The sequence below is a fragment of the Pongo pygmaeus genome, chromosome 19 (genome assembly GCF_028885625.2).
Source record: "Pongo pygmaeus isolate AG05252 chromosome 19, NHGRI_mPonPyg2-v2.0_pri, whole genome shotgun sequence".
Taxonomy (NCBI): domain Eukaryota; kingdom Metazoa; phylum Chordata; class Mammalia; order Primates; family Hominidae; genus Pongo; species Pongo pygmaeus.
The window spans coordinates 82,553,003-82,575,451 of NC_072392.2; the positions used below are offsets into that span (position 1 = coordinate 82,553,003).

The 22,449-nt window shown below is 47.3% G+C and overlaps 1 long non-coding RNA gene across 1 annotated transcript in view; it reads left to right on the forward strand.

The window, feature by feature from the left end:
- The first annotated feature begins 4,168 nt into the window (after positions 1-4,168).
- The window catches only part of LOC134738658 (uncharacterized), a 30,093-nt gene continuing 11,812 nt past the window's right edge, over positions 4,169-22,449 (forward strand). The window contains exon 1 of the long non-coding RNA XR_010124576.1: positions 4,169-4,220. This is a non-coding gene — a long non-coding RNA (uncharacterized LOC134738658). The remainder of the gene's footprint in view (positions 4,221-22,449) is intronic.

The following is a 22,449-nucleotide window of genomic DNA, read 5'->3' on the forward strand; positions in this document are numbered from 1 at the left end:
ACTACAGCCACATAAAGACAGTGTCTAAAGTTAATATGTCAAAATAACAGATTATCATTGCGTAGTGATTCCCTATCGTCCCCACCCCTGCCCTTATTCTGCTTCTGTAAAAACAATGCAAACTCATTACAGAAAATTTGGAAAGCGCAGAATGGGGGGGAAAAAATCCAAGGTTTGATTAATTAGTAAAGGGGCAATGTTGAGATTTTCCTTTTAAGTCCACAAGGCTTACCACGCCCCCGCCCATTGGCTACCAAGCCCGTTAGCGCTACCTCGTGGTCAAACTAAGCAACTACTCTTAGACAAAAAAAAAATTCAAGGAAGAATTAAACGAGCAATGGTATAGCTCCATAAGTAGCAAAAATGTTACGCTGGGACTTTTATCTTGGGGCTTCTATGGGCCCAGTGGGTATCCCAGGGGCCTCATGGAATTGACCTCAGGTGAACAAAAATATGGCTCAAGTATTTTATATGACTGACTAGTCTGCGATACATTCTCCATGAAATCTAGCCCACCCTTAGGACTATCCTGTGTTCAGCCTGAGCTTTTCTGGAAATTTGCCTCCACTGTGTCCAATGTACAGAGAGGAGCAAGCCCACCCACCAGGGCAGAGAAAAGCTGGCCCCTGCCCGCTGGAAGCCCACCTGAGAGAGGGTGGTCCGAGAGGAACCCACACCTGCGTCCTCCACCCACATCGAATCCCCCCGGGGCCAACTGTTCTGGAAGACCCCTAAACCAGCTGCGGGGCCACTTGGCTCTGAAGTGTTTGGGGCTCTTTGACATAATTTTGTTGTGTCTGCCCAGAAATCCTGACGCAGGCGGTCGGGGGTGGGGGGCCCGGGGATCTGTAATTGACAAAGGCTCAGTGGGTTTGGGGACCTGGCACTCCCTAGATGACCTTTCTGGAATTGCCAGTCTCTGTCCTCTTCCGGAGGAATCTGGAAAACTTCCTCCAGAGTGTGGCATTGTTTCAAGAGTGACACATGTCGTCGAAGCAGGGCTCTGGAGGCAGATGGCGGATTTCCTCCTGGCTCTGCCCCCAAACCTGCTGAGTCACAACTTCTTCATCTGTGAAAAGAATATGATAATCTTCGTACCCAGCTCTCAAGCTTGTTGTGAAGATTATTTAATGTAATAATTTAATTACACTTATATTTACATTTAATCATAATTATTTAATATAGGTAAAGCCCAAAGCCCTTATTGTTATTTTTGAGACAGAGTCTCGCTCTGTTGCCCAGGCTGGAGTGCAGTGGTGTGATCTCTGCTCACAGCAACCTCTGCCTCCCGGTTTCAAGCGATTCTCCTGCCTCAGCCTCCCGAGTAGCTGGGACTACAGGCACACGTGCTACCACATCCAGCTAATTTTTGTATTTTTAGTAGAGATGGGGTTTCACCATGTTAGCCGGGCTGGTCTCGAACTCCTGACCTCAAGTGATCCGTTCGCCTCGGCCTCCCAAAGTGCTGGGATTACAGGCGTGAGCCACCGTGCCCAGCCCCCCTTATTATTATTACATACGTGTGGGTGCCTTTAAATAATGTTTAAAAGGAACAACCCTACTATGGTTTGAATGTGTGTGTCTCTTCGAAATGTGTGTTGAAATTTCATTCCCAACGCATGAGGGGGGGCTTTTAGGAGATGACTAGGTCAGAGGGCCTTGCCTTCATGAATGGGATTAGGGTTCTTATAAAAGGGCTTAAGGGAGCCTGTTTGTCCTTTTCATCCCTTTCTCCCTTTCCACCATGTGAGGAGACAGCATATGTCTCTTCCAGAGGACGCGGCAACGAGGCGCCATCTTGAAAGCAGAGATGGAGCCTTCACCAGACACTGGATCTGCCAATCCCTTGATCTTGAACTTTCCAGCCCGCAGAACTGTGAGGAATAAATTTCTACTATTTATAAATCACCCAGACTAAGGTATTTTGTTATAGCAGCAGGAACAGACTAAGACAAACCCTTAAAGGGATCTTGAAGAAGAATCTCTGGGTGTCATTAAAATATAGGGTTTGAACCATTCCCCTAAGTAAATTCAGGTGGAATCCCCATGTCATGGATGATCTGTGTCATTTATAGAAGTGATCTCTCTAGGGAAGGATGAGTAGTGGGTGCCTGAGGGGGATTTAGGGACAGTCAAGGCTGGTTGTAATGACTAGGGCAGTGTCTCAATTTTTACAACCAGTACATGATGAGACAGAATAGGGTTTTCCAAAGTGGGCACTGCTGTGGTACTCAGATGCTTCTAGTAGTCCAGGGACCAAAGCTGGTGTATTAGGCCATTCTTGCATTGCTATAAAGAAATACCTGAGACTGAGTAATTTACAAAAGAGGTTTAATTGGGTCATGGTTTTGCAGGCTGTGCAGCCATGGTGCCAGCACCTGCTTGGCTTCTGGGGAGGCCTCAGGGTGCTTTTATTCCTGGCTGAAGGTGAAGTGGGAGCAGACATGTCACGTGGCCAGAGCAGGAGCAAGAGGGAGAGTGGTGGTTGTGAGGGGTGCCACATACTTAAACAACCAGATCTCTTAAGAACTCATTTACTATCACAAGGACAGCACCAAGCCATGAGGGATCCGCCCCTATGACCCAAACATCTCCCACCAGGCCTCACCTCCAACACTGGGGTCTACAGTTCAACATGAGATTTGGCCAGGATATATATTCAAATTATACCCGTTGGTCATTAGGTCTACTGGCCACACCATTCCTGCTGATCCTGTCTGTGGTGGGTCAGCTGACTTGAGGCCTCAGTGGTCTGGCCATTCTGTTTCTCGCTGAAACCGACTAAATGCAGGTGAATTTGCCAGACTACAGCCCTGTGAGAGTGGGAACTTTGTCTTTTTCACCACTGTATGCCCAGCCCCTAGAAATGTGCCTGGAAAACAGCATGTGCTCAAAAATGCATGTTGAATGAGTGAATAAATGAATGACTGAATGAAATTGGCCTCCTGAATTATTCACCCAACTCCCGACAGCTTGATTAATGAAGTAAGCTGATAAAGAAGTTTCCAGAGACTGAGGACAGTGGCTTATGCCAGTAATCCCAGCATTTTGGGAGGCCGAGGCGGGAGAATCACCTGAGGTCAGGAGTTCAACCATCCTGGCCAACATCGTGAAACCCCATCTCACTAAAAATACAAAAAGTTAGCCGGCGTGGTGGTGCGCACTTATAGTTCCAGCTACTTGGGAGGCTGAGGCAGGAGAATCGCTTGGACTCGCGAGGCGGAGGTTGCAGTGAGCCGAGATTGTGCCATTGCACTCCATCTCAAAACAAACAAACACACATACACACAAACAAACAAACAAACAGAAGTTCCTGGAAAGGTAAGGCCTGAACTAAAGCCCCACCTGGAAAGATGCTTTATTGACTGGCTGATGAACAAGAAAGAACCCTCCCAACCCTGCCCCTTGCTGCATGGAGTAAATTATCAGGGGCCAGACACCTAGGCTTCATGGTGCTGTGCCAGGAGGTCGTAGAGGGCCAAGCTGCCCCTGCCTAACTCCTCTATCTCTGCTCCCTGATTATCAATACTCCTCTGGCACATCCAACAGGGCTCCTAGGTTGTTAAGTGGACTCAAGGCCCGGCCAGGCTCAGGCTGCAGATTGGCTTCTGTCTGAAGTTCCATCAAAGAGAGAAGAGCAACAGCTCAGAAACATGACTAAAGGCTCCTGGGAAGCAGGGTCTGACTTTCAAAAGGTCATCTACAGCCCACATTGACAGTACCTGCTGTTCTCAAAGGACAAGGCTCTAAACAGAGACTGCAGCTATTTCCTTCTCTGACATTCAACACAGTGACTAGAACCAGGCAAAGGCATGCAGAGGACCACGGCAGCCCATCCTGGAGTTGAGAGGGCTGGACGATGGGGCCCTGGGGGAGAGACAGCACCGTCTTGGGCTGTTATAGTCAGGATCTGCCACATGTCCTAACAGGGCTGGAGGAAGGGTCCTGATATGGTTTGGCTGTGTCACCACCCAAATCTCATCTTGAATTGTAGCTCCCACAATTCCCACACGTTGGGAGTGACCCAGTGGGAGGGAATTGAATCATGGAGGCAGGTCTTTCCCATGCTATTCATGTGATAGTGAATAAGTCTCATGAGATCTGATGGTTTTATAAAGGGCAGTTTCCCTGCACAAACTCTCTTCCCTTGTCTGCTGCCTTGTGAGAAGTGCCTTTCACTATCTGCCATGATTGTGAGGCCTCCCCAGCCACGTGGAACTGTGAGTCCATTAAATCTCTTTCTTTTGTAAATTGCCTAGTCTTGGGTATGTCAGGTATGTCTTTTATTTTCATTTATTTATTTTGAGACAGAGTCTCACTCTGTTGCCTGGGCTGGAGTGCAGTGGTGCTATTTTGCCTCACTGCAGCCCCTGCCTCCCTGGTTCAAGCGATTCTCCTGCCTCGGCATCCCAAGTAGCTGGGATTACAGGTGCCCGCCACTACGCCTGGCTAATTTTTGCATTTTTAGTAGAGACAGGGTTTCGCCATGTTGGCCAGGCTGGTCTCAAACTCCTGACCTCAGGTGATCTGCCTGCCTCAACCTCCCAAGATGCTGGCATAACAGGCGTGAGCCACTGTGACCGGCCTGGGGTATGTGTTTATCAGCAGTGTGAAAATGGATTTTAATACAAGTGCCCTGCCTGTCTTGAGAGATAGTAGAAAGACACTGTCCTGGGAATCCAAGGCAGGGCCTGTCCCCATAGGGAGCACAGGGTGAGCAAGAAGGAACGAGTCTTCAGGGGGAACTTTCCAGAGCCGTGGATTGTTGGACTGACTGCTCCCTTGACTGAAGGAAGGTTCGAAGAAGGCCTTCCAGCCCGAGGTGTGTCCTGAGTCAGGCCCTGGGGATCATAGCAAGAACCAGCAGGCCCTTTCATCAGAGCCCCACTCTTTGGGCATGTCACAGCTGTGCCCAGGAGGGCTCCCTCTCTCTCCTCCAGTGGGAACACAGCAGGGCCAGTAGGGCCTCCAGACTGGGCCCATCTTCCTCAAGCTCTGAGTTCGTCGATTTCCCCAGGCCCTGACTGTCCCCCTGAGCCTTTGCCCAGGAGCTGCTTTGCCCACAAAGCCTTCTCACCCTGCCTTCTTGTTGCAGATTAAAGGGCACCTCCACTGTAATTAGATCCTTTTTCAAACAAAAGAACTATACATAATGTCTTTGAAATAACTGGGGAAATTTGAATACGAACTGGGCATTGGATTATCAAAGAATATGATGACCTATGTTTGGTGTGATAAAGGTATCCTATGTAGGAAATTATCTTTGTTTTTTTGAGATGAAGTCTCGCTCTTATCCCCCAGGCTGGAGTGCAATGGCGTGATCTCAGCTCACTGCAACCTCCGCCTCCTGGGTTCAAGCGATTCTCCTGCCTCAGCCTCCCAAGTAGCTGGGATTACAGGCATGTGCCACCATGTCTGGCTAATTTTTGTATTTTTAGTAGAGACAGGGTTTCACCATGTTGGCCAGGCTGGCCTCGAACTCCTGACCTCAGGCAATCCACCCGCCTAGGCCTCCCAAAGTGCTGGGATTACAGGCCTGAGCCACGGTGCCTAGCTATCTTTGTTTTTAAAAGGAGGCCGGGTGTGGTGGCTCACGCCTATAATCCCAGCACTTTGGGAGGCCAAGGTGGGCGGATCACAAAATCACGAGATTGAGACCATCCTGGCCAACATGGTGAAACCCTGTCTCTACTAAAAATACAAAAATTAGTTAGGCGTGGTGGTGCACTCCTGTAATCCTAGCTTCTTGGGAGGCTGAGGCCAGAGAATCCCTTGAACTAGGGAGGCGGAGGTTGCAATGAGCCAAGATTGCGCCACTGCACTCCAGCCTGGTGACAGAGTGAGACTCTGTCTCAAAAAAAAAAAAAAAAAAAGGAACACTGAGATATTTGGGGGTGAACTTCTACAATGTCTGAAGTTTACTTTAAAATCCTTCAGAAAGATGTTAGAAGTAAATCTAGCAAGATGCTAATAACTGTTAAGCCTAGGTGGTGAGCATGTAAGGCTTTCCGTATGTTTGGAAATTTATATAATATAATGTAGGAAGAACAAAGGTCACCATCTCTGAGAGGCCTTCCCTGATTCCCCAGAACTGGGTTGGGTGTCCCTCTCATGGGTGACCATAGTTCCTGTCCTGGCCCGACATCAGTCACCAGGGCACTTACAATTCTGAATTCAACTGCCTGCCTTTTAAAATTAGGTTAAGACCCTTGGGGGGTACCCCCAGAGAGTCTGACAGAAAGTAGATGCTAATACAGGAATGCTGGAAAGAAGGAAGGAGGAAGAGGGAGGAAGGAGGGAGGCTACAGCCCCCAGCTCCCATCTCAGAACCAGGCACACAGCAAGTCCTCTACTCTTGTTTATTAGGCTGAATTTTCTTTTCTATTTTTTTTTGAAACGGAGTCTTGCTCTGTCACCGAGGCTGGAGTGCAGTGGTGCAATCTTGGCTCCCTGCAACTTCTGCCTCCAGGGTTCAAGTAATTCTTGTGCCTGAGCCTCCTGTGTAGCTGGGAATACAGGCATCCACCACCATGCCTGGCTAATTTTTATATGCTTTTTTTTTTAGGAGAGACAAGGTTTTGCCATGTTGGCCAGGCTGGTCTCAAACTCCTAACCTCAAGTGATCTGCCTGCCTCAGCCTCCCAAAGTGTTGGGATTACAGGCATGAGCCAGCTTGCCTGGTCTAGGCTGAATTTTCTAGGAGGAAGCCGGCTCTCCTTGAGGGCTCTGTCAGTGTCATAGTCAGAAGACAGGCTGGGTTTTGTGGCCACCTTCATTTTCTGTGTCCCAAGCCCACCCTCAGCCAAAGTGCTGTTGGAAATTGAGGCTAAATATTTATGCCTACCACACAGAAATGTGTACTTGAATTTTTTTGTTTGTTTTGTTTGTTTTGAGACGGAGTCTTGCTCTGTCGCCCAGGCTGGAGTGCAGTGGCGCGATCTTGGCTCGCTGCAACCTCTGCCTCCCGGGTTCAAGCGATTCTTCTGCCTCAGCCTCCCGAATAGCTGGGACTACAGGCGTGTGCCACCACGACTGGCTAATTCCTGAATGTTTTTAGCAGCAGTATTCATGATAGCAAAAAAGGTCAAACAACCCAAATGTCCACCAACTGATGAATGGATAAAATGTGGTGTATCCATACAACGAAATATTATCTGGCAGTAAAAGGGAACAAAGTTCTGATGGATGCCACAACAGGGATGAACCTCAAAAACATTATGCTAAGTGGAAGAAACCAGTCACGAAGGGTCACATATTATGATTGCATTTATATGGAAGGTCCAGTGTAGGCAAATCCACAGAGCCAGAAGACTGATATGTAGTTTCCTAGGACTATGAGAGTTAGAGGGAGACAGAGTCTCACTCTGTCACCCAGGCTGGAGTGCAGTGGTGTGATCATGGCTCGCTGTAGCCTTGACCTCCTGGGCTCAAGCAATCCTCACACATTAGCCTCCTGAATAGCTGGGACTGCAGGCGCACGCTGCTACGCCTGGCTAATTTTTGTATTTTTTATTTTAGTAGAGATGGGTTCTTGCCATGTTGCCCCGGCTGGTCTTGAACTCCTGGGCTCAAGTGATCCTCCCACCTCTGCCCCCAAAGTGCTAGGATTATAGGTGTGAGCTACTGCGTCCAGCCAGTAGGAGTTTTTCTGGGGGGATGACAAAAATGTTCTAGAATTGATTGTAGTGTTGGTTGCAGGACTCTGGATATACCAAAAACCTCTGAATCGTCACTTTAAAAGCATGAATTTTATGGTATGTGAATTATATCTCAATGAAGCTGTTATTAAAAATATATATATATAGAGAGAGAGCCATTATCCAGCCTGTGCTTCAGGGTGATAAGGCAGAAAGAGATGGACGTGGGGTTGGCTGTCTTCCCAATTTAAAATAGAACAATAAAAGATGAGCTGGGGATGTGGGGCGAGTATGTAACAGGGCCTATAAATAAGACCTTGGCTTGTAGCTGTCAGATGCAAGGTGCTGATGAGGGCTGCTTATCTGTGACCTTGCAAGGAGCAAAGTTTGATCTCAATCTATTCACTAAACAGCCAAGTGTGATGCTGTGGAGATGGGGAAGAAGAAAACTCCTCCTGTGATGCCAGAAAGATATAATTAAAAATATACATCACACTTTCCAGGCTTGGAAGACATTTATCATGTAGCTTTTCAGAGGCATCGCACAGACAAGGCAGTTTGAATAATTCCATGAATTACCTTGGAAAAGAGAAGGAGGGGGCACCTCCAGAGTGGTGGGCATGGTGTAGAAGGGGAAGGAAGGAAGGAAAGAGGACAGATCAGTAGCAACGAGGGGGAAGGGGGTATTGCTGTGGATTCTCAGCCTGGTGGTCCAGGCCAGGACATGCGTGGTGAGCACACACAACATTAGACATTTTCTTAATCAGTTGTCATAAGAATGCGAGCTCCAGGAGGGCAGAGATTTTTGTTTGTTTTGTTCATTGTCGCATCCCCATGGCTGGTGTGCCACAATTTTTTGTGTGTACGTGTTGAGTAAATGAATATTTTAAAATTAGATTTGACTTCCACCTCTGGTGAAGATGGAATAACAGGGACCAGCCTGAAACAAGTAAAAAACTGGACAAAAGATTTCAGTGAACCAAAAAAAAAAAAAAAAAAAAGGAAAAACAAAAAAAAAAAGCTGGACAAAATAAATATAAAACAATGGTTTTCAAGACATTGGATGTCAGGCAATGGATCTCAAGGACAACAATCCTTGAGAGAAGAGAAATAGACCAGGTGCGGTGGCTCACGCCTATAATCCCAGCACTTTGGGAGGCCTAGGGGGGAGGATCACTTGAGGCCAAGAGATCAATATCAGCTTGGCCAACATGGGGAAACCCCATCTCTACTAAAAATACAAAAATTAGCCAGGCGTGGTGGCGCATGCCTGTAATCCTAGCTACTTGGGAGGCTGAGGCAGGAGAATCACTTGAACTAGGGAGGCAGAGGTTGCAGTGAGCCAAGATTGCGCCACTGCACTCCAAGCTGGGCAACAGAGCAAGACTCCATCTCAAAAACAAACAAACAAACAAAGAATATCCTACGGCTAAGGGAGAAGACCCACAGCTGGAATTCAGACTCTGTGGGGCAAAGTGAAATTACGTCCCACTGGATAATGAAGTTCACTGGGTTGTCCCAGGCCACAGCTGGTCCACAGTTGCTGGACAAACAGAAACTCCCGTCTGGGGTGCAAGCAGGTAGAGGTTGGTGGGCACAGAACCATGGCTAAGACTGGCAAGCAAGAAATCTCCCTACCAGGATGCAGATGGGCTAAAGCTGGAAAGTGAACCGCCATGGGGCCTGTGGGACTCACTGAGAATCTGCCCATGGGGACTGCTGAAACTTGATGGGAAGCTGTCAGTGGGGATACTTCTAAAATTTGGTGAGGGTGAGTACCACTGGATGTCCCTCATACTCCCCTGGCAACCATGAAATAAGAGCCAGAAATCCGTAGAAGTGCACGAAAACAAGAAAGAGAAGCAAGCACCTTTTTACCTACAGTGCATCTCTAGCGCCCTCTACTGACAAAGTTTAGCATCGTGCTCATAGCAAAGGAGAAATTCTTACACGGTCCAGCTCAGTTATCACAGGCAGGCAAGGAAGGGTAGATTTGAAGCTGAGAAAGAATAGATTGGTAGCTGGTACAGACACAGTCTGATATTCGATAAAAAGTGATCAGGCATGCAAAGAAGACAAAATATGACTCATAATGGGGAGAAAAATCAATCAATAGAAATAACCTTTAAAAGTACACAGATGAGGCTGTGTACAGTGGTCCATGCCTGTAATCCCGACACTTTGGGAGGCTGAGATGGGAGGATGGCTTGAGGCCAGGAGTTTGAGACCAGCCTGGGCAACAACGAGACGTCATCTCTACTAAAAATTTAAAAATTAGCTGGGCATTGTGGTATGCACCTGTAGTTCCAGCTACTTGGGAAGCTGAGGTGAGAGGATCACTTCAACTAAGGAGTTCGAGGTTGCAGTGAGCTGTGCTGGTTCCACTGTACTCCAGCCTGGGTGATGGAGTGAGACCCTGTCTCTTAAAAAAACAAAAACACAGATGATAGAATTAGTAGACAAAAACAAAACAGTTATTATAACAGCTATTACATATCCTGTATTCAAGAAGGTAGAGGAAGGATTGAGCATGTTTAATCGAGATATGGAAAATATTTTTTAAAAGATCCAAACTGAACTTCTAGAAATGAAAAATATAATGCCTGCGGAGGGAAAATACACTGGATGGGCTAATTCCAGATTAGATATCACAGAAGAAAATGCCAGTAAACTTGAAGACATAACCTTTAAAAATATTCAAAATGAAACAAGAAGGGAAAAAGACTGAAAAAAATGAACTTGGAAATAGTCCCTGGTGGGGTAGGGGGGAAATAAACAGAGCATTCTCTTTCTGTTCCCATATTTCTGTAGTGTAGAGATAGGAAATCTTTTACTTAAAGGAACAGATAGTGGGTATTTTAGGCTTGTGGGCCATATGGTTTCTTTCTTTCTTTTTTTTTTTTTTTTTTTGAGATGGAGTCTCACTCTGCTCCCCGGGCTGGAGTGCAGTGGCGCAATCTTGGCTCACTGCAACCTCCGCTTCCTGGGTACAAGCAATTCTCCTGCCTCAGCCTCTCAAGTAGCTGGGACTACAGGTGCTCACCACCACAGGCAAGCTCACCACCATGTTTTCCAGGGTGGTCTCGAACTCCCAACCTCAGGTGATCTGCCTGCTTTGGCCTCCCAAAGTGCTGGGATTACAGGTGTGAGCCACTGCGTCTGGCCAGGGCCATATGGTTTATATTGCAGCTTCTCAACCCAGCCTATTTAACTCTGCTCAAAAGCAATCATAGACAATATATAAACAAATAGGCATGACTGTCTTCCAGTAAAACTTTATTTATAAAAACAGGCAGCCAACCCGTGGTCTGTAGTTTGCCAATTTCTCCCCAAGAGCATCCAGTGGGTACCCTAAGTGCTCATTCAGCACCCCCAAAACCCAGAGGGGCTGCCTAAGCCTGGTTGATGAGAGCTCACCCCAGGCCCCAGACCTGTCTTCTTCTTCTTCTCTCCATTTAACTGGCATTCTCCATCGAGATTTCATTCCCCCAGGGCCTTGAAGGTTAGTTAGTAAATAAGTGAATCTATTTAGCACTTGCAGTATGCTAAAATATGGTTCCCCCGAAAGATATTCACATCCGAATCCCTGGAAACTGGAATGACTTTTGGTTTTTTTTTTTGACAGGGTTTCACTCTGTCATTCAGGTTGGAGTGCAGTGGTGCGATTTCAGCTCACTGCAGCCTCCACTTTCCAGGCCCATGTGGTCCTCTCACCTCAGTCTCCCAAGTAGCTGGGACTACAGGTATGCACCATCACCCCTGGCTAACTTTTTGTATTTTTGTAGAGACGGGGGTTTGCCATGTTGCCTAGGCTGGTCTCGAACTTCTGCGCTCAAGTGATCTACCTGCTTTGGCCTCCCAAAGTGCTGGGATTACAGGCTTGAGCTACCGTACTCGCTGACTGTTACTTTATATGGAAAAAGGAGCTGGGTGCAGTGGCTCACGTCTGTAATCCCAGTACTTTGGGAGGCTGAGGCAGGTGGATTGCTTGAGGCCAGGAGTTTGACACCAACCTGGGCAACATAGTGAGATCCTGTTTCCACAGAAATAAAAGATTAGCCAGGCCAACATGGCAAGTCCCTGTCAAGAAAGAAAAGAAAGAATAAAGAAAAAGAGAGTGTGAGAGAAAGAGAGAAGAGAAAGAGGAAGAAGAAGAACGAGGAGGAGGAAAGGAAGGAAGGAAGGAAAGAGGAAGGGAGGGAGGGAGGGAGGAAGGAATGAAGGAAGGATGGAAGGAAGGAAGGAAGAAAGGAAGGAATCTTTGCAGATGTGATTAAGAATCTTGCATTGGGCACTTTGGGAGGCCGAGGCAGGTGGATCTCCTGAGGTCAGGAGTTTGAGACCAGCCTGACCAATATGAAACCCCGTCTCTACTAAAAATACAAAAAATTAGCCGGGTGTGGTGGCACGTGCCTGTAATCCCAGCTACTCAGGAGGCTGAGACAGGAGAATCGCTTGAACCTGGGAGGCGGAGGTTGCAGTGAGCTGAGATCGTGTAATTGCACTCCAGCCTGGGCAACAAGAGCGAAACTCTGTCTCAAAAAAAAAAAAAAGAATCTTGCATTGGGGAGATTATGCTAGATTATCCAGGTAGGCTCGCAATGCAATCACAGATGTTCTTATAAGAGAGAAGCAGAGAGAGGTTTGACACACAGGAGGGGCTATCTGAAGACAGAACAGAGAATGGTTTGAAGATGCTGACCTTGATGCTTGGAGTGAAGGATGCCAGCAGCCACCAGAAGTTGGAAGAGATAAAGAATCCAGTCTCCACTAGAACCTCTGGAGGGGCACGTCCCTGACTATACCTTGACTTCAGTGCAGTGATACTGATTTTGGACTGCTGGTCTCTAGAACTGAGAGAAAAAAATGTGTATTTCTTTAAGCCATGTATTCTGTGCTAATTTGTTGCAGTAGCGCTAGGAAGCTAATACAGTCAGTCATTGAGTAATTATCTACAGTAATTATCTGCAATCATCAATAAAGGCAAATGACCTTCCCCCATCCTCCTTTCAAAGCTAGTTTTTTTTTTTTTTAAGACAGGGTCTCACTCTGTCACCCAGGCTGGTGTACAGTGGTGCAATCTTGGCTCACTGCAACCTCCACTTCCCAGGTTCAAGCGATTCTCGTGCCTCAGCCTCCCAAGTATTTGGGACTATGGGCGCATGCCACCATGCCTGGCTAACTTTTTTGTATTTTTTGGTAGAGATGGGGTTTCACCACATTTGCCAGGCTGACCTCGAACTCCTGACCTCAAGTGATCCACCCACCTCAGCCTCCCAAAGTGTAGAGATTACAGACGTGAGCCACTGCGCCTGGTCAGAGCTAGGTTAAAGAGGCTTTCTGTACCTCTGCCTTAACACAAAGCACGCTTCACGGGAATGAGCGGGCAGCCCAGCCAAGGAATCAATGCGTTGATGCGGGAATCAGGAGATTTGGGTTCAAGTCCCGTTCTGCCTTCCTCACTGGGTGATCCTAGGCCTTTGGATTTCCCAGCTGTGAAACTCCCACATGGGGTAGAAGAGGAGGCTTCCCCTCCTGCTACAAATGCTTTTAAGCTTAAAGGGAATGCTGCACAAACATGGTCTATCATTACCTTTGGGGCTGTGGGGCCCTTAGATTCTACCTGCTGACAGCTGCCCGGCTCTGAGTTTTTGGAGTAACAATAATGATAACACGAGTGGCTAACCTTTACTGTGTGCCAGGTGCTGTGTTAAGCAGTTGACTTGTGTCCTTCTCCAGAGAAAGCATGGAAATAGGCTAGCGGAGTTTGCACTTAGAATCAGCAAGACCTGAGCTGGAGTCTCAGATCTGCCACAATTAGCTGTATGACCTTGGACAAGTGACTCAACCTCTCTGAGCATCATAAGCCTCACTTACAAAATGGTGCTGCCTTTGCCTATCTTCCTGGGATGTTGTGAGGATCAGGTTTACCTTGAGCAAAATGCCTGGCACAGTTCTCTTGCTGCCATTTGTTCTTTGTGACTAGGATTCCTGAACACATGTGTTCACAAAGGGGGTGTGCTGTTGTCTCTCGGTAGAAAACCATCTAAGCGCTACCACATCCATTCAAAAGGTAACAGTATGGGCCCGGTGTGGTGGCTCACGCCTGTAATCCCAGCACTATGAGAGGCTGAGGTAGGTGGATCACTTGAGGTTAGGAGTTCAAGACCAGCCTTGCCAACATGGTGAAACCCCATCTCTACTAAAAATACAAAAATTAGGCCAGGTGCAGTAGCTCACGCCTGTAATTCCAGCAGTTTGGGAGGCTGAGGCAGCAGAATCACTTGAGGTCAGGAGTTTGAGACCAGCCTGGCCAACATGCTGAAACCCCGTCTCTACTAAAAATATGAAAATTAGCCAGGCATGATGGCGGGTGCCTGTAATCCCAGCTACTCGGGAGACTGAGGCGCGAGAATCACTTGAACCCAGGAGGTGGAGGTTGCAGTGAGCCGAGATTGCACCACTGCATTCCAGCCTGGGCAACAGAGTGAGACTCTGTCTCAAAAAAAAAAAAAAATGGGCGCCACTACCATCCCCACCCCTGCCCACTGCTGAGGAACTATAGAATATTTCTTCTAAGACAGCACCTAGATTCCCGCATCCATGGTAATTTTCATGCTGAGGGCTGAGCGACTAATTTTCCCACCTAAAATTGATTCTTCCTGCTTTTGTTATTATAGTCTGGAGAAAGGACATAATAAAAACCTTTTGAATCTGGCAAAGAAAACAACACGAAATGCGATTCAACATTGGAAGTAATCATTGTGTCAACAATTCTAAAGAAAATAAACAAATCAAGGAGTAGCTTTTAGAGCTAGTCGTAAGTCATGCCAGAAATATCTGAGTTAGAGAGAGAAGGCTACATGCAACAATTTGTTTCTGTCCCTGAAATGCTGCTCAGCCTGGACTTTCCGGGCTGGTTAAAAGCCCTTCCAAATCCCTGACCCACTGGCCCTTGCGCCACAGGTGTCCTCAATATTGATCTCACTCTTGACTCCATCCAGCCACCCAGTCCTGTGGATTTCATGCCTCTCACAGCTGTGGGATATTCCCCTCGGCCTCCCTCCTGGGGCGGTTGCATAGCCGGTTCTCTAGTCTCGCTGTGTCCAGGCCTGACCGGGCAGAGCAACCCCCCAAGCCAGCTGCCATGAGCTCTTTCTGATCACGATGATGAAAAGATTGTAATGGCGACTGCCAGTTATGTACCCAGAACCTACTGAGTGTCTACCATATTGCTTAGGTTATTTCATTTAATTTCCAAAAGCCTACAGGGTAGCTTCTGTGGGTCCCACTTTACTGATGAGGCAACTTGCCCAAGGTTGGTCAAGGTCACTGAGCTGGTAAACAGTGAAACGCATTTGAACTCAGGACTGTGGGACTCCAAAGTTTGTGTTCTTTTCACTTTACTGGTTTCCTTCACTGGCTTCCCATTGCCCAATAGCTGAGTTTCTGAAACTGTGCCCTGGGGACATCACCGTATAAGACGTTAACAATAAGTTCTCTTTTTCTTTTTTTTGGAGACAGGGTCTCTGTTGCCCAGGCTGGAGTCCAGTGTCACGATTACAGCTCACTGCAGCCTCAACCTCCTGGACTCAAACAATCCTCCCACCTCAGCCTCCCAAGTAACTGGGACTACAGGAGTGCACCACCACACCCGACTAATTTATTTTTATTTTTTATAGAGATGGAGTTTTGCTTGTTGCCTAGGCTGGTCTCAAACTCTCGGGCTAAAGTGATCCTCCTGCCTGAGTCTCTCAAAGTGCTGGGATTACAGGCATTAGCCACTGTACCTGGCCATAAATTTTCCTTGAACAACAAAGTGTGTGGTGGTGGGTATGGGAGGCCTGTGGTTAAATCCATTTGGGACTAGCTCTCTGTGTTGCCCCCTGTTGGAGAATTCCTGGCATATTAGTATAGTAAAGGCTTTGATGCATCTGCAATTAAAGAACAAAACCAAAACCCTTTAACCCAGAGTTTTCCAAGGGCACTTTGCCATGGAAGCCTTTTGCACAGAGCATCTGTCAGTCTGAAGGACTGGTGTTCCTCGGCACACAGTCTGGGAACTGCTGAGCTTCTGGCTCAAGTTGCAGGCCCTTGGCTCAGTTGGTTCACAGGCCCCTGTGCAGCTTCTTTGGTTTCACCTTCTCTTGTGCCCTGGGTCAAACTTCTGTTCTGGCCATAGCTCACTGCTCACAATTCCTCCAGCCAGAGAGGGCGTTCATGCCTCCATGAGGGTCTTCCTCTGCCTGGCATTCTGTTTCTGCCCTCCCTCCTCTATGTGTTTTCAGGAATGTGCTAGCTGGAATGTCCCTTGCTCAGAAGCATTTTCCCAAGCCTTTTTTTTGAGATGGAATCTTGCTCTGTCGCCCAGGCTTGAGTGCAGTGGCACAATCTCAGCTCACTGCAACCTCCACCTCCCAGATTGAAGTGATTTTAATTCTTCAGCCTCCCAAGTAGCTGGGACTACAGACGCACTCCACCACGCCTGGCTAATTTTTTTTTTTTTTTGTAATTATAGTAGTGATGGGGTTTCACCATGTTGGCCAGGCTGGTCTTGAACTCTTGGCCTCAAGTGATCCTCCTGCCTTGGCCTCCCAAAGTGCTGGGATTACAGATGTGGGCCACTGCACCCGGCCTGCATTTTCACAAGCCTTCTAACCAGAGCTAATCACCTCCCCTAAGATTGCACCATCTTTGTACCTAGCACTTACTTTTAGTACAGCTTGTCTCTCTGTGTATATTGAACAATATTATTTATTTATTTAGTTTAGTTTTGTTTTGTTTTTGAGACAGAGTCTTGCTCTGTCACCCAGGTTGGAGTGCAGTGGCGCGATCTCGGCTCACTGCAAGCTCCGCCTCCCAGGTTCACGCCATTCTCCTGCCTCAGCCTCCCGAGTAGCTGGGACTACAGGCGCCCGCCACCACGCCCGGCTAATTTTTTCTATTTTTAGTAGAAATGGGGTTTCACCGTGTTAGCTAGGATGGTCTCGATCTCCTCGTGATCCACCTGCCTCGTGATCCACCTGCCTTGGCCTCCCAAAGTGCTGGGATTACAGGCGTGAGCCACCACGTCTGGCTTGAATAATATTTATTTTTATGTGGCTGTCTTCTATTGTAGACCATGAACTTCTTTTTTTTTTTTTTTTGAGACAGAGTCTCGCTCTGTTGCCCAGGCTGGAGTGCAATGGCACAATCTCAGCTTTCAGTTCACTGCAACCTCCAACACCGGGGTTCAAGCAATTCTCCCTGCCTCAGCCTCCCAAGTAGCTGGGATTACAGGTGCACGCCACCACGCCCAGCTAATTTCTTGCATTTTTAATAGAGATGGGGTTTTGCCATGTTGGCCAGGCTGGTCTCGAACTCCTCACCTCAGGTGATCCGCCCACCTCGGCCTCCCAAAGTACTGGGATTACAGGCATGAGCCACCACGCCTGGCTGACCATGAACTTCTTAAAGGGCAGACTGTCTTCTTTATTTCCGAATCTTCGACACCAAGCACAGGGGCATGATATGCAACAGATATTTGCCAGCTCAACTTCCTATTGTATTTTAGTGTATTTTCTTTATATATATATATATATATATTTGTCTATAATTCATGACAGGTGCATTGGCTTGTGCCTATAATCCCAGCACTTTGGGAGTCTGAGGCCAGACCATCACTTGAGGCCAGGAATTTGAGATTAGCCTGGGTAACATAGTGAGACCTCGTCTCTATATAAAAAAAATTAAATTAGCCAGGTGTGGTGGTGCATGTCTATAGTCCCAGCTACTCAGGAGGCTGAGGCAGGAGGATCACTTGAGCCCAAGAGTTTGAGGCTGCAGTGAGCTATGAGCTCCCAGGCTGGAGTGCTATGCCATTGCACTCCAGCCTGGGTGACAGAGGGAGACCCTGTCTCTAAAAAAGAAAAAAAAAAGTAATTCATGCCCATTGTGGGATGTTAAAAAAATAAGAAGAAAAATCCATAATCCTGGAGAGATCAGGCAAATGATTTTCCACCTGGTGTTAACATAAGAACTGGCCAGGCGCCGTGTTACGTGCCTGTAATCCCAGCACTTCAGGAGGCCGAGCCAGGAGGATCACTTGAAGCCAGGAGTTCAAGACCAGCCTGGGCAACATGGCAAAACCCAGTCTGTACTAAAAAACACAAAAATTAGCCGGGTGTGGTGGTGCATGCCTGTAATCCCAGCTACTCAGGAGGCTGAGGCATGATAATCACTTGAACCCAGGAGGCAGAGGTTGCAGTCAGCTAAGATCATGCCACTGCACTCCAGCCTGGGTGACAGAATGAGACCTTGTCTCAAAAAAAAAAAAAAAAAAGAGAAAAAGAATTACCTGGGTGAGCTTGTTAAAAATAGAGATGCTCACACTGCGCCTGGGCCACACAGCTGCTGTCTCTGTGTGTATGTGTGTGTGTGTGTCTGTGTGTACATACCTGTGTGTATACATGTGTGCATACATGTGTCTAATAAAAACCAGCTGATTCTAAAACTCATCCATCCTTGTACCTAGCACTTACTTTTAGTACAACATCATCCATCATTAAGGGTCTGGTGATTCAAATATTTTTGTACTACAAACAAAGTTGTGATAAATATCTTTGTACATAACTGTTTGTCTCTGGGTCTATTTATTGCCTTAGAATAGATTCCTAGAAGTGGAGTTACTGAGCCAAAGGGCAGGCAGGTTTTTAAGGCTCCCGGGACAAATCATCAATTACTCTGCAGAAAGACTGAGCCACTTCCCTCTCCCACCGGAGCCTCCGAGGCTGCTTGTCTCATCAAACCCCCACAATTATGGCCACTTTTGACAAGAAAGAATACGGGAATAGTTGCTATTAAATGTGAAAGAAAAATTGCCTAGCTGGGTGGTTTTTAAAGAGAGGCATTTAGCAAGCTTTTGAAGCCTAATTACTGTTTAATCATCCTAGGAACACACAGGCTCATTATTTTCTTTTTGCAGAGACTGAGAATTGCAATGCATGGTTGGTAATTTTGCCAACGCTGTAAACACCCATCACTTCATTTTCCTAGAAAAGCTTTGCTCTCTCTATGTGTGAAGGATGAAGCCTGTGCGTTTCGTTCTCCCCAGACACTCAGCTAACGGGCAGGTCCTCTCAGCTGACAGCATCTCACCCTAGATACTTACACCTACAGTGTGGGCAGGGGACTGGCCGCCCACCGCGCAGAATGTTGCCCAAAGCTCAATGTTCTTAGCTGTCATATTTCACGTTTTCACCCTTTCCTCCTCCATCCATCTCTGGCAAGCAAGGGCACCCCGGCAGAGTTTCTTGAAGTTTGCCTGGACAGCTCATTCCTGCCTTAGAATGGAAAAGGCCGCCAGGCACGGTGGCTCATGCCTGTAATCCCAGCACTTTGGGAGGCCGAAGCGGGCGGATCATGAGGTCAGGAGATCGAGACCATCCTGGCTAACATGGTGAAACCCCGGTTCTACTAAAAATACAAAAAATTAGCCAGGCATGGTGGCGGGTGCCTGTAGTCCCATCTACTCAGGAGGCTGAGGCAGAAGAATGGTGTGAACCCGGGAGGCAGAGCTTGCAGTGAGCTGAGATCGTGCCACTGCACTCCAGCCTGGGTGACAGAGCAAGACTCCGTCTAAAAAAAAAAAAAAAAAAAAAAAAACAGAATGGCAAAGGCCATTATTCCCTCCCCTGTGCTCCAGGATCTACAGTGTAGCTGGGAAAGAGAAGTTTCCAGGAGGGAAGAGCGCCATGACCAAGTCCAAAGGAGGACAATGTTCATTCAAATGTTCAATATGCTCATCTTCTGACCCACAGCTACCGTTCTGGAAATTGATCCTAGAGAATACTTAGACATGTGCATAATGCTATTTGCAAGGACTTTCCCTACTGTTAGAAAACAAACAAACAAACAAAAACCTATTAACAGGCAACTGGTTAAATAAATGAGGGTCCTTCCATACTGTGGGATACCAGGCAGTTAAAAATAATGAGGCAAAAAACCCAAAACAGTCAGACAGACCTGTATAGACAATAAGTAAATATCTGCTGTTAAATGAGAATAGCAGGCGGAGGAAAAATATCCCTGTACAAAACAATCCTGTTTATGTAAAAGGAAATAATTTGTTCAATCAATATTCAGTGAGGACCTACTACATGCCACATACTGTGGATAAAAAGGCAAGCCACACAGAGCCCCTGCCTTCATGGAACACACATAGCCAGGGTAGATAAATAAATAGAAAAAAGACTGAGGCTGGGCACAGTGGCTCACACCTGTAATCCCACCACTTTGGGAAGCCAAGGCGGGTGGATCACCTGAGGTTAGGAGCTTGAGACCAGCCTGGCCAACATGGTGAAACCCCCGTCACTACTAAAAATACAAAAAATTAGCCGGCCGTGGTGGTGGGCACCTGTAATTCCAGCTACTCAGGAGGCTGAGGCAGGAGAACAGCTTGAACCCGAGAGGTGGAGATTGCAGTGAGCTGAGACCATGCCGTTGCACTCCAGCCTGGGCAACAATAGTGAAACTCCATCTAAAAAAAAAAAAAAAGGAAAGGAAACACACACACACCACACACACACACACACACACACACACACACACACACACACACACACGGAAACTCACCATTCAACATTCCTTTGATTCCTGAAGAGCTTTGGTATTAAAGAGTTTCCCATGAAAGGTCTGGACAGTCTTAGAGAGGCCATGCTTAGTAGTGGTTCTTAGCCCTGGCTAAAGATTAGAATCACCTGGGCAGCTTTAACAAACTCCCAGTGTCCAAATTCACCCCAGACCAATTAAATGAGAATGTTTGAGGATGGGACTCAGGCATCAGCTTTTTAAAGATCTCCAGGTGATTCTAATATGTAGCTACAATTTGTAAACCTCTGCTCTAAGTTGTTGGATAGCAGGGGGAAGTGGGCTAGTTTGAAAGCTCTGTCAACCAGCTGTGTGATCATGGGCAAGTTGCTTGACCTCTCTGAACTTTATTTTCCCTGCTCTAAAATGAGATTATACCTTCTTCACATGACAGAATGAGGCTTATTGAGAACATTATCAGAAAGAGCTCAGTCAATTGTAAAGCAAGATATAAATATAAGATGATATTTTATTCTCTGACTTGGTTATCAGCTCAGAAGTAATAGGTGGAGCTGGGGGTCAGGCAGAGCAATGTTGAGTTAATGGTTAACAGAGAGAAAAGAAAAGAAGCTGATTGGCTGGAATAGGAACGGCAGAGAGAAGATCAAAGGGCTCCCTAAACCATTTGCACTAAGGCAAGATCTACCCCTGTAGGATTCCAGGGTGACGCTAAGGCCCGAGGTTACATCTTCATCTTATTCCTAATGCTCTGTTATTTTCTGTCTTTTTTTTTGAGACAGAGTCTCGCTGTGTCGCCCAGGCTGGAGTGCAGTGGCACAATCTTAGCTTGTTACAATCTCTGCCTCCTGGGTTCAAGCTATTCTTGTGCTTCAGCCTTCTGAGTTGCTGGAATTATAGGCGTGCACCACCACGCTCAACTAATTTTTGTAATTTTAGTAGAGACGGGGTTTCACCATGTTGGCCAGGCTGGTCTTGAACTCCTGGCCTCAAGCGTTCCACCTGCCTCGGCCTCCCAAAGTGCTGAGATTACAGACGTGAGCCACTAAGCCGGGCCAAGCTCTGTTATTTTCTCACTGGGTACTGCCAGTATGAAGAGCCAGAGATGGCAACTGTCTGGGTGAGAGGTCTGACCATATGGGAAGGAGCTGAAGAGATTCTTCAGGCTCTGCTGGGAAGCTTTCAGCCAGACAGGGTCCCTTCCCTGGAGTCACCCTCACCACCAACTTAAAGAATGGGAAATTCTCCTGGGCTTGTACACAGGGGCCCGTCAGGCCAGGATGCTGGTCCTGGAGACTTTGTGAGGGGCTAAGCCTGCCCTGGTGAGGAGGCCAAGGGGGCTGTGAGCCTCGGCTTTCCCTGCCCTTCCTTAACAAAGACCATCACCCTCCCACCCTCAGAGTAAGGAGGTCAACACACAATCGTGCAGCAGCACGCAGAGTGGAAATGCTTCTGTCTGACTCAGTCTACCTCCAGCTGAGTGCCCTCAACTCTTCTACTCAGACTTTCCCTTTCAACCCACCAACGCTTTGTCCTTCCATAGTGTGCTCAGTAATGGATGTTGAGTGACTGAGAAAGTCCTAACTTGCAATGAGCTCCATTCACTGATAGATCTTGACATTTCATGATGATAGTTTTTTGTTTTTTGTTTTTTTTTTTTGAGACAGGGTCTCACTCTGTCACCGAGGTTGGAGTGCAGTGACACGATCTTGGCTCACTGCAACCTCCATCTCCCAGGCTCAAGTGATCCTCCCACCTCAGCCTCCCAAGCAGCTGGGACCACAGGCACCTACCACCATACCCAGCTAATTTTTGTATTTTTCATAGAGACAAAGTTTTGCCATGTTGCCCAGGCTAGTCTCAAACTCCTGAGCTCAAGCAATCCACCCACCTCAGCCTCTCAAAGTGCTGGGATTACAGGTGTAAGCCACCTTTTTTTTTTTTTCTTAAAAAAAAAAAATCTTTTGCTGGGCACGGTAGCTCACGCCTGTAATCCCAGCACTTTGGGAGGCCGAGGCGGGTGAATCACCTGAAGTCGGGAGTTTGAGACCAGCCTGGCCAACATGGTGAAACCTCGTCTCTACTAAAAATACAAAAATTAGCCAGGCTTGGTGGCTCAAGCCTATAATCCTAGCTACTTGAGAGGCTGAGGCAGGGGAACCATTTGAACCCCAGGGGTTGGAGGTTGCAGTGAGCCGAAATCGTGCCACTGCACTCCAGCCTGTGT